Source organism: Periplaneta americana, chromosome 2 (genome assembly GCF_040183065.1).
Source record: "Periplaneta americana isolate PAMFEO1 chromosome 2, P.americana_PAMFEO1_priV1, whole genome shotgun sequence".
Taxonomy (NCBI): Eukaryota; Metazoa; Arthropoda; class Insecta; order Blattodea; family Blattidae; genus Periplaneta; species Periplaneta americana.
The window spans coordinates 106,556,849-106,571,740 of record NC_091118.1 but is presented as its reverse complement, the minus strand read 5'-3'; the positions used below and the strand labels follow the sequence as shown (position 1 = coordinate 106,571,740).

The window sequence follows — 14,892 nt, the reverse complement described above, 5'->3', positions numbered from 1 at the left end:
AACCATTGAGTTACGCCGAAGTTCAATCGACAGCACCGAATCGATTCCCTCTCCTCCAGTGTTTTTCCAGTGTCAACATACATGAACTTGGAGTTAGGCCACAAAGGGAAACACACTGGAGGAGAGGGATTCGATCCGGTGTTGTGGATTGAACTTCGGCGTAGCTCAATGGTTAGAGCACTTGGTACGTAGAACCAAGAACCCGGGTTCGATCCCCGGCGCTGGAGCGAATTTGTCTCCTCTAATATTAACTGTTACCGTAACAGACATATTCTGTAAGATCATAACAGTTGAACTTTACGTAGAAAAATGTCAGTTGCGTCAGTAAAATTGAGCTTTCTTCTTCTTCTTCTTCTTCTTCTTCTTCTTCTTCTTCCCTAGTAACTGTCTAGACAACTAATAAAGCACGCGAATGGCTCATTGTGCGCCTCATAGACTAGAAAAAGAACCAGGAGACCGCAGTGGATGACCAGCAACTCCATGTTAATTGGCAGAGCTGTGAACTACTACCCTGACAACAACCGCTAGTTAACAGCGGAGTCGTGATTGGTGATGAGTATGGTGATTGATGAAGGAAACGGTAGTTCGAGATAAGGATTTTTTATATTAGTAGATTATTTTACGACGCTTTATCAACATCTTTGGTTATTTAGCGTCTGAATGAGATGAAGGTGATAATGCCGGTGAAATGAGTCCGGGGTCCAACACCGAAAGTTACCCAGCATTTGCTCATATTGGGTTGAGAGAAAACCCCGGAAAAAACCTCAACCGGTAACTGGTCCCAACCGGGAATCGAACCCGGGCCACTTGGTTTCGCGGCCAGACTCGCTAACCGTTACTCCACAGGTGTGGACTCGTGATAAGGATGGCGATTGATATAGGTAGACAGTACAGTAAGTATGGTGTTTGATGGATGAAGTGTTGAGTGGTGATAAGCATGGTGATTGATGAAGGAAGCGGTGATGAATGATGAGCATCATTATTGATGTACAAAATGGTAATTGGTGATAAGGATGGTGACTGTTTAAGGAAGCGATGATGATGAGGATTGTGATTAATAGAATGAGTAGTAATTGGTGATTGATGAAGAAAGCGGCGATTGGTGATGAGCATTGTGATTAATATAGGGAGTAGTAACTGGTGATAAGTATGGTGATTGATAAAGGGAGCGGTGATAGATGATGATGAAAATGGTGTTTGATGGAGAAAGTGGTGATTGGTGATAAGGATGGTGTCTGTTTAAGGAAGCGATGATTGATGATGAGTACTGTGATTAATAGAATGAGTAGTAATTGTTGCTAAGTATGGTGATTGATGAAGGAAGCGATGATTGATGATGAGCACTGTGATTAATAGAATGAGTAGTAATTGTTGATAAGTATGGTGATTGATGAAGGAAGCGGTGATTGATGATGAGCACTGTGATTAATAGAATGAGTAGTAATTGTTGATAAGTATGGTGATTGATGAAGGAAGCGGTGATTGATGATGAGCACTGTGATTAATAGAATGAGTAGTAATTGTTGATAAGTATGGTGATTGATGAAGGAAGCGGTGATTGATGATGAGCACTGTGATTAATAGAATGAGTAGTAATTGTTGATAAGTATGGTGATTGATGAAGGAAGCGATGATTGATGATGAGCACTGTGATTAATAGAATGAGTAGTAATTGTTGATAAGTATGGTGATTGATGAAGGAAGCGATGATTGATGATGAGCACTGTGATTAATAGAATGAGTAGTAATTGTTGCTAAGTATGGTGATTGATGAAGGAAGCGGTGATTGATGATGAGCACTGTGATTAATAGAATGAGTAGTAATTGTTGATAAGTATGGTGATTGATGAAGGAAGCGGTGATTGATGATGAGCACTGTGATTAATAGAATGAGTAGTAATTGTTGATAAGTATGGTGATTGATGAAGGAAGCGGTGATTGATGATGAGCACTGTGATTAATAGAATGAGTAGTAATTGTTGATAAGTATGGTGATTGATGAAGGAAGCGGTGATTGATGATGAGCACTGTGATTAATAGAATGAGTAGTAATTGTTGCTAAGTATGGTGATTGATGAAGGAAGCGGTGATTGATGATGAGCACTGTGATTAATAGAATGAGTAGTAATTGTTGCTAAGTATGGTGATTGATGAAGGAAGCGGTGATTGATGATGAGCACTGTGATTAATAGAATGAGTAGTAATTGTTGCTAAGTATGGTGATTGATGAAGGAAGCGATGATTGATGATGAGCACTGTGATTAATAGAATGAGTAGTAATTGTTGATAAGTATGGTGATTGATGAAAGAAGCGATGATTGATGATGAGCACTGTGATTAATAGAATGAGTAGTAATTGTTGCTAAGTATGGTGATTGATGAAGGAAGCGGTGATTGATGATGAGCACTGTGATTAATAGAATGAGTAGTAATTGTTGATAAGTATGGTGATTGATGAAGGAAGCGGTGATTGGTGATGAGCATTGTGATTAATATAGGGAGTAGTGACTGATGATAAGTATGGTGATTGATAAAGGGAGCGGTGATAGATGATGATAAAAATGGTGTTTGATGGAGGAAGTGGTGATTGGTGATAAGGAGATAGTGGACTTTCGGTCCCAATACTGAACGCCAGATGTAGGCCTACGTCAGTTACAGGGATGTCACTGAACTCATTGCTGCGCTTCCTTCGTACGCCAAGAGACGTGACCCCTTGTCGCTATTTAGGGACCGAAAATCCGCTGTCTGATGATAAGCATTGTGATTGATAGAGACAGTAATGATTGATGACAGAGATTGTGTTTGGTTATGGGCATTATAATCCATAGAAGGAGTGGTGATTGGTGACAAGGATGATTATAAATGGAGCGGTGATTGGTGATGAACATAGTCATTGAGTGGTAACTGTAATAAGCATTATGTTTGATGGTAAAAGTGGTGATTGGTGATGAGCATGGTAATTGATGTAGAGAGTGGTGATTGATGATGAGAATGGTGACCGATGAATGAGTGGTGATTCACATAAACATGGAGATTCATGAAGGGAGCGCTGATTTGATTAGGTCTATAATGGTTAGGATTAATGATCATATTGGTAGTCATTCATGATGATGTTGAGAGTGTTGATTGGTAATGATAGTCATGTTAATGACAGTGATGATGATAATGACAGTTGTGATTGATTATCCTGGTGGTGATAGTAATGGCTGATGATAATGGCGATAACGAATATAATGGAAATTATTATTGTCAATGGTGGTAGTGAATTCATTGTGATAATTTTATTTATAGCAACAGTAATGGCTAATGATGATGTGTTATTATAAATAACAATGATTGTGATAACAAATATGTTGGTGATGACGATGATTCATAGTTACGGCGATGACGGCAGTTTTGATGTTAGTGATCACTACTGATGAGCACATTTCGGATTTTTAAGTTCGTTTAGCATAGGCTGAACCATACGATCTTTAATGCACCTACTTTTAGGCAATATCATGACTCGACAGTTTCTCGTGTTGCATACATTTAGGGATTTTTAAATAAAAGTGTTGCAACCTATCCTATTCGAGCCTAAAAATCCGAGGTCTACTGATGAAGGTGATAACAAAAATTGTGGCAGTGATAAATTTAACGATGCTGTAGTTATAATATAGTTTTGACAATTTTGATAATTGTGGTGATAAGACAGAATGATCAGATGACGATGGAGATTATTGGTGAAGATGAGGACTGGGGTGATAATTTATTGTAGTGGAGTTAAGAAACCCTTTACGTTACGATTTGATAGACAGGTTTTAAATGACACACAATTTTAGCTGCAGAGGGAAGGAGCAGCATTTGTCACAAAGGCTGGATGTCGCTCTGAACGGGTCTCTGCGGACCCGTAAAGCTGAGCGGACGACCCGTCTATATGACCGGGTTTAGGGTCGCCTGTTTGATAGACATGAACACCTGCCATTCGAGAACCGAATACTGCATTTTGTAACAGTTGCGCAGTATACTACCTCTTCAGGACACGCCTGAATTTCTTTCCCTCAAAGAGCCTGACCACAGGATACGACAGAGATGAAAAGCCGACTTTAGAACTAGAGGGATCTGACAATACTGAAATAACGCTAAGTATAGAGATCACACATCTCTTGGATATATTTTTTTTTTCATATTTTAAAATTAATTAAACATTAAAACATTTTTGTAGTTAATAATTTCTGTCGTTTTAAATAATTTAATGCTTAAAGAGATAGTGTTTTAAGCTACAAATCCAGCGGACCTACGATCCATTCTGACAGAGAATTGAAGATTTATCTTTCTCTCAAAAGTACTGCCGTAAGTCTTTCTATATTTTTGTGTCTGTGTTATCTTAACCAATTTTCCTGCATCATGCTAACCAAGTGACGAGGACTTACGCTACTTATGAATGCACAGTATTGACTCATATTCCTTAACTGAAGGTGCTGAAACGGAGCGAAAGATTCCATAATATATTATCATGATGATTAAGCTGCGGATTTATGCCTATATGCCTATTTAATCCTTAACCTGAAGGCGCAAGCTTTTATCCATTTTAAGGCATTGTGAGTATTATATGCGAATTCTATAATGCCTATAATTTCCTGTTTCATTAGTAAATGCCTAGTTGCTTATAAATGCCTAAACGTTGCCTAGATATCCGTGTTATTTATTATACTTGAACTTATTGATCATTATATCGATATTTTTTGAATCTGTAATTTGTTTCTTTTTTATCCAACAGAGGGCAGTGATATAGAACTATCGATAATTCTATCTGTTACATTTTACTGCCACCAGAGCGAAGGGAAATAGAATAATTTAAAATCAAGCAATAAGAAAAAATGTATTTCGATAGACGCGTGAATTGGTGGTAGTTGACTGGGGTAGTTGTTTTAAACTATGTATTCGTTTTGTGAGTTCGTTAGTTGAGTATGGAGTTCAGTTTCTGCTGTAATACGTGAAATACACCGTTGACATATGCCAAAACAAAAGTCATCAAAAGCACTGATTGGAAAAAACATTGAGATTAGTGCGTTCCCACTGGTATGGTTCCCAACTGAGATTGGATCCCTGAAGTAGTCCCCATCACTTCATGTGAAGTGGAGAGGAGTTTCTCCCAATTTCAGAACATTGTTACAGACAAGAAACATCAGTTCTCATTACAACACTTGGAGGGATATTTAGTTATTCCCTGCCATAATGGCATTCCTATAGAAACTAGTGTATAATGCTACGCTAATGTCGTGTTAGCCATTAACGATTATAAGTTGTTAGTGCCTTTTTAAATGCATATTCTAGAATTTTGAATGTCTATTTTGTCTGCCTATTTCAACTGTTTTAGTGCCTAAAAATCTTCTGCTTGATGATGATAATAATGTTGAGGAGGAAGATAATTTTCAGGAACTTTACAGTTGGGACTGGCTATTTGATCCATCCATCCGTTCTGATTCGAACAATGAACAGTTTCAGTCAGTGTTACGAATATCTTACACGTCTATAAGTAAATGTATTGTAGAATAATGACAGAAGATTCAGCAAATTCCTATGATCGCATGTAACGTCTACACAGTAATTTGAATAATAGAATTAGGGGAAATAAATACAATTCACTGTAAGCTTTAAACGTGTCTAATGAACGATTATGTTATGCACACGAGATAAGCTAGTCAATCCTCAAATACCAGTGATTCATTAAAACAGAATGTACTATCAACAATAAGAGAACAAACAAAGAACTCATTTTGAGCCACTGACAATAATTAACCGGCATGCTATAAGCACATGAGAATATTCCGTAAACATTGTTATATTTATCCGTCAGTACGTGAGTAACGCCAAATTTTTATTTACTTTCTGAAGTTACGCATGTATTGTGAACGCGCCTGTTTTGCATTCACGTGAAAGCAAACTGAATAACATTATTTTTAAATATATTGCAATCTCTGACTATGGATTACAATAAACTCCTGCAAGTAAATTATATAGACTATGTACGTGGACTTTCCTTGTATAGGAAGGGACTGGTTCACATTGTTGAGTTTATCGCGTATGACGCAAACATTTAAATGGCTACTGTAGTCGATTACATCAGCATAAGAAATCATTCCAATAAATCTTTTAATTTTTTCTATTATTTGTACGTTCAATAAGGGCATTACACGTAAAAACATTCAGTATTCTAGAAATGTTTTAATGTACGTTTTTTCTTTAAATGTAAATATCACGTGTAGAAATTATTTAATTTTATGTCCACATCATAGAAGGAATATATCATGTATATAGCACCGAATTATGAGCCATCAAAATAAAAAATAGGCCTCTTCATAAAAATCGCATAAATTGAACATATAAACTTAGGAAAATCAGAGGAATGATTCTGAATATACTATACATTTCATTCTTCACCTGACATAATTAGGAACATTAAATTCAGACATTTGAGATGGACAGGGCATGTAGCACGTATGGGCGAATTCAGAAATGCATATAGTGTGTTAGTTGGGAGGCCGGAGGGAATAACACCTTTGGGGAGACCGAGACGTAGATGGGAGGATAATATTAAAATGGATTTGAAGGAGGTGGGATATGATGGTAGAGACTGGATTAATCTTGCACACGATAGGGACCGATAGCGGGCTTATGTGAGGGCGGCATGAAAATGCGGGCTCCTTAAAAGCCATAAGTGTGTGTGTATGTGTGTGTGTGTGTATACACAACAATTTCATAAACGTAAATCAAAAGAGTGTAAGAGAAAAAGAGACAAAGAAAGAGAAAGAGAGAGAGAGAGAGGAAATACAAGAAAAAGAGAAACAAAAAATTATGCGAATTTATCGTATCAGTTATTTCATTGTGATAACTGGGCGCTTTCATTGAAGAGAAATCATTTATTTTAAGATTAAAAATCTGAAATAATGTAGTTGATAAACACGTTCAATTTAACTGAAGACTGAAAGAATTAAATATAAAGGATTTCTGAGGAAGGAATATCAGAAGATAGTGGAAGCTGACAAAATGATTAAAACAAACAAAAAAAAAACAGTAGCCTACTTCATAACTGAAGAGACAGGAACAAACCAAAACTTCATTTGATGACTATGACAACAAAGATGAACTTAAAGTGGTCCTGAAAAAAGTTTGGATGTAGAACAACTTGAACAAAATATGTGAATGAACTATAAAGAATAAACCAATGATAATAAAAAATTACAAGTTTTGTGGAAGAAATATCAAGGCGGACCATGACGTCTAAAATAGTAAATCAAATACACATGTGGACTGAATAATAAGTGAGAGACAAAACGGTTGTAATATTACTAATTACTAAACGCAAGTGCAAGATAAAACAATTTTTTTGTATATTAAATAATTAAAATGTAGAAATTGCATTTAAATAATAGTATATCTTTGTGTAAAAATTATAAAGTGTGTAATGTTAGGGTTTAATTGATTACTTGTATGTACTTTGTCTGTGAACTATAATAAAGATCATATCATATCTAATATTACTAATTAAGAGGCAGAAAAAGTAAGAAAAACCAGTGAACAAAGTACAGAATTTTAATCTAATGATCCCCATCCAATCACGTTATTTTGGCCATAATTTCTTTTGTACTTGCAAGGATGTGAAATAGAATCTCTCGAATGGAAAACTGGCACTATCTGTTTTGGTACGTCTAAATCGTATTCATATACCTATATATCAATAACAGATACGTATTGACATTTCATAATTTTAACCTCGCTAACACAACATCTACTTTATCCAGTTAATCAGACTCATTTAAGACAGAGAGAGAGAGAGAGAGAAGGAGAATAATGCAAGAAGTAGCCGAGAGAGGCTCTGTGTAACACGACGCCCATCTAGTATTACAAACAGGCCATTTCATAATACAACGGATATACGTGACGTCCCGGAAACGTTGCATCTACGTCTGCAGACGCAGGCGACATCAACAGGAAATTCAGACCTGGCGTTGTACCGCCATTTCAAAGAATCTATACCGTCCAACTCAGCCACAAAGGCACGAGCGCTCCTCACTCGATTTTATGACGCCTCTTTGAAGATAAGCAATTAAAGTAATGGCGTTCACTTCAATTAATTATATTTCAGTGTCTTTATATAATTGCTAATTATATACATAGGAACTAACTTACGTGCGAAAAATAATTACAATTTACGTGCTAAACTGAAATAATTCTTCATCTAATTACAATTATACGTGTACACAACGTGATCAGCTCCTTCCCTTCAATACACTCTTTGTGGTGGGAGAGAAATGAAAGTAATGAGCATAAACATTAAAAATTATGCAAGACGGAAAGCAATATGTAGGCTATAATTTCTCAAAATATTTTGAATCCTTATTCAGTTTCTGTTCGGTAATGTAGAATAGAATAACAAAACATAAATTAATGAGGATGATTGAAAACTAAAACGAGAAGTAGGTCTATTGAATAGAAAGTGTGGCAATGAAATTAATTTTCATAACATGCACATAAAGCGATAAAAGTTAAAAGCATCATAGTAAAAAAGTAAAAGGCGATCTTCAATTACATATGTACGTGTGCCTCTGTGTGTGTGTGTATGTATGTATGTATGTATGTGTGTATGTATGTATGTATGTATGTGATATTACTTAGACTATTATATGTTATACATACAATATCCTATATAGGAAGCACAACAACTAAGCGTAATCAATTTTACCCTCCACCTACAGGGTGTCTCTAAATTAGACCGACAAAATTAGGGAGCAGATAGATAACCTTCATGGAAACATATTTTGTTAAGGAACCCATGGGCTGCGACGCTTCGTTTCAGTGCAAGAAGGAACTACAGGTAGGGTTAAAGTAAGTATGTATGTGCAAATAACAAGCGATTCTGTGTCACATGGTTCTGTGTGTTAATCCAAACAAAGAAAAAATACGTACAGAAAAACGAAACCAACGAAGCATTAAACTGTACTGAACATTACAACAGAATGAGTGCAGTGCAAGTACTGAACTACGTAGACGAATAACACGGATAACAAGACGTCGTACCAATGGAAGTAAACAAACGTGCTGTAATCGATGCCAAATGATACTGGGCTCTTGACGTAAACAAACCGAGTGACAGTGGTAATGACACACCCCTCTTGGACTGAAAAGAGTGATTATCCGTTCCCGCTTTCTTGCAATGAAACGAAGCGTCGCAGACCATGGGTTCATTAACAAAATATGCTTCCACGAAGGTTATCTAATCTAACTCCTCCCTAATTTTGTCGGTCTAATTTAGAGACACCTTGTAGACACCGGCTGACGGAACTGATGTTCGTTCAGCATCGAGATTAGAAGCAGGGAACCTCACTCTTTCCTGGACCAGCATTATCCATGCGTTGTTGACCAGCATTCGGAGAATGTTATGAAATAAGTCTAATGGAGTTCGACCGGAATGCGAACTTGTTCGTCACAATGTTACTACAGGTATTTAAAATTTAAAATCCTAGACAGGCATTCACGTAAAAGGCACATTCAGTAGTTTATTTTAGTCAGTTATTTAACGATGCTTTATCAAATACTTCTTTAGACCTATTCAGTGTCGATGGAACTGATGACAGTGAGATAGTATTTGGTGAGATGAGGCCGAGGATTCGCCATAGGTTTACCCAACAATAGCATAACAGTTGTGAAAAACCTCGAAGAAAACCCAACCAGATAATGCAAACGGGAATCGAACACACGTCTGAGAGCAGCTCCAAATTACCGCCCGAGGTACATCAGTGGCATTTCAAATAGTATAGTACTGTATAGTACTACAACCAATATAGAATAAACATCTACTTAGATGTACCAATATATTGATCAGCACCTAAATAGAAAACAGCCAATATAATTCAAAGTGAGAAAATTTAATCGAAAATCCTGTGAGGGAAAGAGCCGGAAAATGCTACAGATACTTTTTCAGGCAAGCCAGACACATGAACGAGATTAACAGTTGGATGTCATGGAGGGTACATAAAGCTCTGAAGTCCAATAAATACACAACACAGTGGGTGTGTTTGCGAACTGCAGGTTAGAATTAGTGGGAATTATGTTTGTTTATAGGCTGGGCAATATAAAAATATTTGTTGTGTACGCGGCAAAACACAAGTCGGCAAGGAGAACAAGTTACCATAACCAGCGGAGCGCGGTTTGTTTTGCTTGTGATTTTGCACTATCAGAAATTAGTTAAAGGCGATCACATCAAGCGATATATCGTGCAGAAATATTTATATTGTGTGTGTGCGTGTGTGTATATACAGTATGTCAGCTTTCCTAACACACAACATACACTTACAATAAACTTAGTGTATGTATACTATATTGTGAAATCTTAGGAGCAAATCTTTCCTCATTTTTTAATTCTGTTTATAGGGCCTACTTGTAACTCCATTAATTCTGTTGCATTTAGTTACGTCATTCTCTATCCCTTCCTTTCTTGTATCTGCAATTACGTTTCCCAAATATTTAAAACTTCTGACTTGGTATATATCTTCTTCTTCTTGTTTCAGGACATAGTCCTGTGTGTTTTAACTGTGTTATACATATCTAAATAAATTATAAATTTTCCTCCCGCCGTTTTGTGGCCGTCCTATAGGTCTAATTAAATTTGGCTTTTCCATCAAAGCGATTTTTGGTAAACGATTATCTGTCATTCTTAGAACATGACCTTTCCACCCTTTCCTCCTTTCATTGGTCCATTTTATCACTTCTTGTATTTGACATATGTTTCTTATTTCTTTATTTCGTTTTTAATCCTGTTGTGTAAAACCTACTATATTCCTTAATATTTTCGTTTCTATAGTCGTCATCATTTATCTTGTTTTCTTAGTTTCCGCTCTGGTTTTAGTGGCATAGGTTAAAAATGGTCTGATACAGGTTTTATATATTCTTATTTTACTGTTAATATTCATATATTTATTTTTCCAAATCACATCTCTTAAGTAGCCTGATATGGCAGTTGCTTTCCTTGTTTGTGTTATTACTTCTTCTGATAAGTTTCTGTTGCTTGTAATTTGTACTCCGAGATAATTAAAACAAGTAACCTGTTTAAAACTTCTATTATTTATTGCTAATTTACATCTGATAGGTTCTCTAGCAAATGTCATAGATTTCGTTTTCTCAGTGGAGATTTCCATATTAAATTTTTCGGATATCAATTGGAATCTATATAATAGTGTCTGTAAATTATCTTCCTTCTCGGCCATCAGGACAACATTATCTGCGTAACTTATTAGTTTTATTTCATTGTTTCTTAATCTGTAGCCTGGTTCTGCATTTTTTGTTTCCTTTATGATCTCGTCCATTATTACAGAGACTTAAGCTGACCCCTTGTCTTATGTCAGTAGCTATAGGAATCTTCTTAGTTAGGCTATTATTTACTTTTATTCTTGTACTATTATCAGTGTTTAATAATTCTTATAATATTATTCTTCATACTTTTTTCCCCTCAATAGCTTTAACACATCATTCACTCTTACCCTATCAAATGCGTGTGTCAAGTCTATAAAGCATAAGTATCCTGACTTATCGAATTCGATGGCTTTCTCAGCAACTTGCCGTAAGATAAATATTGCGTCTATTGTAGATCTATATTTTACGGAATCCTTGCTGTTCCTCACTTATAGCAGTCTGAATAATTTCGTTACACAATATTTTTGTTAACAGTTTTGGTATTGAGTTTAAGAGACTAATTCCTCTGTAGTTTTTTGGTCCTGTTTTTGATCCTTTTAAAATATTGTTAATAATAATACTAATAATAATAATAATAATAAAATAATAATATTTATTTATTTATATATATATTTATTTATTTATTCTGGCGAAGTTAAGGCTATCAGGCCTTCTCTTCCACTTTGCCAGAAACAAAAGAAGCTGATACAATTTTACAGATAATATTTAAAGAACACTAATAAAAATTTATATAGTTATACAAGCACAAGTCGAGTAAAATAATGCGAACATACTAAACAATAATTAATTACAAAATAATATAAGGCTAGAAGTTACAGTCAATGAATATGCATGCGGTAAGTGAACCAATATTACAAATTACAAGAATAACAGATTAAAATGTAAATTATAACTATAAAACACTGAGGAAAATTACATATATACACACAAAGGAGAATTAAACCTGAATACTGGTCACGTGTTTAATCAATTCACTTTTAAATTGCAATATCGTTCGACAGTTCCTGAGGGAACTGGGTAGGGAGTTCCAGAAACGAATTGCTGATACTGTGAAAGAGGAAGAATAGTGAGCTGTTTTATGGCAAGGCATAGATAGTAAAGGGTCATTTTTAGAACGAGTATCCAGGCTGTGATAAGAGGACAAGAAATTAAAACGCACCGAGAGATAGTTAGGCGAAGAAGTATTGATGATGCGATATAAGAAAATTAGTGACTGCATATATCTTCGGTCCTGTAATCTTACCCATTGAAGCGTTTCAAAGGAAGGTGTAATGTGGTCGTATTTGCGGATATTGGAAATGAAACGTATGCGGGCGCTGCAATCTTTGGGCTAAGTTAGAATTTAAATTTGTTAGTAGAATGTCGCAATAGTCAAAATGTGGCAGCACCAATGTTTGTATGAGAATTCTTTTTAATTGAAAGGGTAGAAAATTTTTCAGGCGATTTAATGAATGAAGGATGGAGAAGACGGTCTTGCATGTGTGTGTGACTTGGACTATATATTGTACTGTAATTCTTTCTTTCGATTGACTTGGTATTTCCATATTAATGTATATGGTCAATATGTGATATTTTATTACAACTTTCACTCTCCTTACGTGGCTTTCCTGGAATGCCATAAATTTCATCTTGGAGTAGGTTTACTTATAAGTAGATACATGAAATCAAAGAGCAAAGTGAAAATTTTATCTGAAAACTAATCACAGCCTCTACGAATTTATTATGACGCATGGGGTTTTAATTTGGTCTCCTGCGTGGAAATTCGACGCTCTAGTCTTTGGACTAACAGTGTGCCACATTGGACACTTTCTAAAATATTATTTCGATTGGTTCTTCGTATTAATATATTAAAACTGCTGTTTTATTGAAGCTAAGGACTCTACTATATTGCTACTGAAAGAGGTCTGAGAGACGGGGTACGCAGGCATATGTTTTTCGCCGGGTGCCGTCACTTTTTCTAACATCAGCCGGTTGAGATTAATGCATCACGACAAATTGGAAGCCCCTTCCACGCCCCTGTCAGGCTGCCCAGCACTACATCCACACCGATAGACTCTATGAATGATGGTCGATCAGACAAGACGCGGGCTCGAGAAACACTCTGCAGTCTTTTAATAAACTGCTCCCACTCATAAGCTTCGTTAATCGGCGGAGGATCCCAGCAAATCAATTCAAGACGTCACGGATCTCGTCTCTGTTGTTTCCAGGCGCCAAGGTGAAAGACTCGCCTCAAGAAACAAATGAAATGAGAAAGCTCTCTTCGTATCGGAAAGCAGAACCCTTTTTGAAATTCTTAAAATCACGTTATGTTATACTATACGGCTACATCGGTAATGTTTTTTATTCAAATGAAAAGAATATGGGTTCGATTACGGCTTCATATTCCTTTCTATAGGAACATGACACTTATCTTGATTTTATTCTGCCACGAATTGAGGTAGACAATACGTCATATTTGGCATGGCTAAAGGGCACTCTTTATTTTCCACACTCAAGACTAGAGTCCTGCGTTTGTTTACTTTGAGCACAAATTAGGTGTACGTGGACCATACTAAATTCGCTCTGTGAAGCAGATCTGTTCAAGGCTTTAACGAGGCCGCCTTCCCGCTCCGTTTTGTGTGTTAACATACAGGCACTTAAGAATGAAAATAGCTCTCATGTACAAAATATGACATGCAGATTTAATAACAAACTAAATGTTTATAAACAAGTAAAACGCATCTATAATCTACAACCTGTCCCGCTTAGAGGGATCGAGAAATAAGTGCTAATTTAAAGTATAAATACCGTAGTTTCTCCTAACTATGGTCCACATTTGTCACATTTTTCTTTGTATATTCAATACTATTCATCCAGATTAAGTGAAATTTTGGCTTCGGACTCTTGTAAGTGTATATAAAATAAATATTCACAAATGTGTTTGAAATTATTTAATTACAAGTGTTGAAAATATAATAAGCATTGGTACATAGTTGTATTCTGAGTTGCCCAACTATGGTCCACTCATATATTTATGCTGGAAAACATGAATGGGCTATAACTGGATCTGTAATTATTCGTAAATCAATAAATTGAGTTTCTAATTTAAGAGCAGAAACATAATTTAGCACAGAAATATTAAAAATAAATGAAAAGTGCATGGATTCTTTTTATTAGTACACATTGCATAAACACACAATAAACAAGTGAAATCTGAAAGTCATTTTCCTGCAATAATGAACAACTACACTCACCGGCAAAAATACCGGGTCACCTAAAGTTTCTCAACTTTTTTTTATGAGATGAGAATCAGAAAACCCATTATGAAATGAAGAAAACATTGCTTCCCAGAAAAAAACTCTTTTTTATTATCACTTGCGCTATTATTTTCAACGCCAAACAATAGATATAATTAAAAGGTGTAAAAACTTAAAAATTGTTTCAATTTTCTTCCAAATGTTCAACTGATTTTGTGGCCACCCATATGTTACTAATAGCGGATATAGCCTCCCCTCAGTAATTGGCGCTTCTTACTATACATGAAACAACAGCTCCATTGTTCTTCACTTCCAAAACTTTCCATGGCCACAATTCCTCCTCATAAGTAACTACCATATAACTATGTGCCTTTAGCATTATTTTAACATATTTCGTCTTCTTTTCCACATCTGACTCACTGTC

The 14,892-nt window shown here is 35.8% G+C and overlaps 1 protein-coding gene and 1 non-coding gene across 7 annotated transcripts in view; one reads left to right on the top strand and one right to left on the bottom strand.

Annotated features, from left to right (window-relative positions):
- LOC138694481 (cytotoxic granule associated RNA binding protein TIA1-like) overlaps positions 1–14,892 on the bottom strand; it is a 1,343,307-nt gene that overhangs the window by 1,226,735 nt on the left and 101,680 nt on the right. The gene's annotated exons all lie outside the window — the stretch shown is intronic.
- TRNAT-CGU (transfer RNA threonine (anticodon CGU)) lies at positions 155–227 on the top strand. Its single transcript has one exon. It is a non-coding gene; the product is annotated as a tRNA-Thr (tRNA).